We start from the raw sequence: 2,637 nt of genomic DNA, 5'->3' as shown, positions 1-2,637 counted from the left end.
CTGGATAGAGTAGCATGGAGAGCTGCATCAAACCAGTCTTAGGACTGAAGACAACGACAACAACAACAACAACAACAACAACAACAACAAGTCGCGGCTAGAAGTCGCAAGTAGCAACTAAAAAGCGCAGTTAACAGTGCCATCTGTTGGCCAAAGGTCGTACTACGCTCATCTCTGCGACACGCTATGTAGTCTAACTGCGATTTCCGTGACAAGTCGCAACTAAGAGTCGCAAGTAGCAACTAAAACGCGCAGTTAACATTCTTTTCCTAGTGCCATCTGTTGAACGACGTACGTACTTCGTCATGAGAGCCTTGTGCCTCACGAGATCGGTGTGCTGTGTGTGCATATGAATGACTTACTTCATTAGTGGTACAAGTCCATTTCTGTTCATTTTGTGATACGGAGTCAAAGTTAAATGAGCGCTGAAAAATCTGCAGTTGAGATACCAGAAATATTCAAGCATATGGCTTCTTGCTAGAAATGAACCTTTATTAATGTTTGTTTGGATCATTAATTTCATAAGCATTATAGACAGAAAAGTGGAGGAAATGGACTTGTGCCACTATTGAAATAAGCCCTTCACATTGTATGACGACATGCACATTCAGCATCAGTTATGGTTGGTCAAACACAGCTATGACTCTGAATGTATTATATTAATAAGAAGCAACATTGCCTTTTTCTCCTGAAAATATGAAGTAACGTAACAAATGTGATTCGCTTCCAATATGACAGTTTTGGTTAATACTCCACATGCCTACAGGACTTTCCAATGTTAACACAGCAGAACTCAGACATTTGTATAAGTGTAGCGAAATGAAAACAGCATTATTGAGTCATATGAATGCCTCACTTTTATTCCAACACAGTTCAAGACTCAGGATAAAAATTTTACACCTTTTGTTCTACATGGCAACTTCACACACACGAACTTTTTGCCGACACTACTACCGCCTACACAAGTAAGCTTTTCCTGTGTTACTTTCAAGTACTGCACTTAAGCTATTACTGATTTAACTGGAAGATCTGTACTTCCCATCTTCATATCAACAGCCTCAAAATGCATGTTACAGGTCAGTGTCACACCAAGATTGTGGAGAAGGGGAGGGGGGGGGGGGCGACGGCGGCATGTCACTCTCCAACTAGTGTTTACCAGTAAATAAGTGGCGGAAAATTACGGGTATAGAACATCTTAAACATGTGGAAAATGAGATTTTCGTTATTCACTCACTGTATTTAACATTTATTATTCCTTTAAAATTGCATAACAACTTCAATAAAACACAGTTTAATCACTCATCTGCACACTTATTTCACAATTATGTCAATTTTAAACTGCAAATCCTTTAAGAGCTGTCTTGAATCTTCACGAGTCTCTCTCAACAGCTTTGATGTGGATAAATACGTACAGCAGTCAGTAATCAAGAGACAGAACTGTGTCTGCAAAATCACAAGGATTATTAAACAATTTTTGCTGTCACTGATTACAAGAAATATAATTGACAGAGCAGATTGCTAATATTTGCTGTAATGAAAGCCACTCAATGGGGTATATTTCACATTTGCAAGAACGATCTCACTGAAGTAATTAAGTCCATCGAAACACTTAGAAACTTACCTCTCGTCTGACGAAAACGGTCTAAAGACGCAGTGGCAATTTCTCCAGATCTGGTGACAATGATATTTTGAGTTATCAATTTACTGAGTGACTGGAATGTAGTTCGGGTACCTGTGAACATAACAATATGTTAGAATTCATTTTCTAAACACGAACTATTACGCTACTGTATGGCTACTTACATATTAATTACACTATTAATATTTTCACAGTTGTTTCTTTAATACATAATTAAAGCCAACGGAAGAACAAACGTAAAACTTACTTACCAATGACAGGTTTGTTGAGATGCAATTTTCTGTGTGGGCATACGGTGGTAAGTCGCAGAAGTAGCAGGAGTCACAGAAGTCGCAGAAGTAGCAGAAGTCACAGAAATTGCGGAAGTACCAGAAATAGCAGTGGCGGAGGGATACACGACCTACGTTCCTTAACTGCGACTCTTAACTGCGACTAATCACAGTTAAGAATAACAGATACTGAAAAGTAGCTTTCACAGAAATCACTGATATCGGAAAATCGCAGTTACGTCCATCACTAGTAAATATACTGACATGTAGACGTTTCAAAAAAATGGCGGCCAGTGTTGCTTTTTGCTGCCGCTGGGAGCGTTGTTAACTCACAGATACCCACTCTATGTAGTTTATAGACCTCCTTGGCCTAAAAGAAGACAAAGTAAATATTCGGGAATTCGAATCAAAAGCTGCTGCCAACATGAGTAACGTAGAAGTAAATATCCTCGGAGTAGTGAAGGAACTTAAATTACTTAATAAAAGCAAGTCTTCTGGTCCAGACTGTATACTAATTTTGTTTCTTTCGGACTATGATGATGCTTTAGCTCCATACTTACCCAACCGTTCGCTCGCCGAAATATCCGTACCCAAAGACTGGAAAGTTGCACAGTAGTAGGAGTAAACCACTAAATTACAGGCCCATATCGTTAACGTCGATATGCTGCAGGATTCTGGAACATATATTTTGTTCAAACATTATGAATTACCGCGAAGAGAAGTGTCTAT

At 39.0% G+C, this 2,637-nt stretch overlaps 1 long non-coding RNA gene across 1 annotated transcript; it reads right to left on the bottom strand.

Annotated features, from left to right (window-relative positions):
* Positions 1-1,224: 1,224 nt before the first annotated feature.
* On the bottom strand, positions 1,225-2,219 carry LOC126278322 (uncharacterized). The gene is made up of 3 exons (XR_007550690.1): positions 1,891-2,219; positions 1,622-1,732; positions 1,225-1,443 (listed from the first exon to the last, which is right to left on the bottom strand). It is a non-coding gene; the product is annotated as an uncharacterized LOC126278322 (long non-coding RNA).
* Positions 2,220-2,637: the final 418 nt, after the last annotated feature.

Source organism: Schistocerca gregaria, chromosome 1 (assembly GCF_023897955.1).
Source record: "Schistocerca gregaria isolate iqSchGreg1 chromosome 1, iqSchGreg1.2, whole genome shotgun sequence".
Classification (NCBI taxonomy): Eukaryota; Metazoa; Arthropoda; class Insecta; order Orthoptera; family Acrididae; genus Schistocerca; species Schistocerca gregaria.
This window is presented reverse-complemented; position numbering and strand designations above follow the sequence as displayed.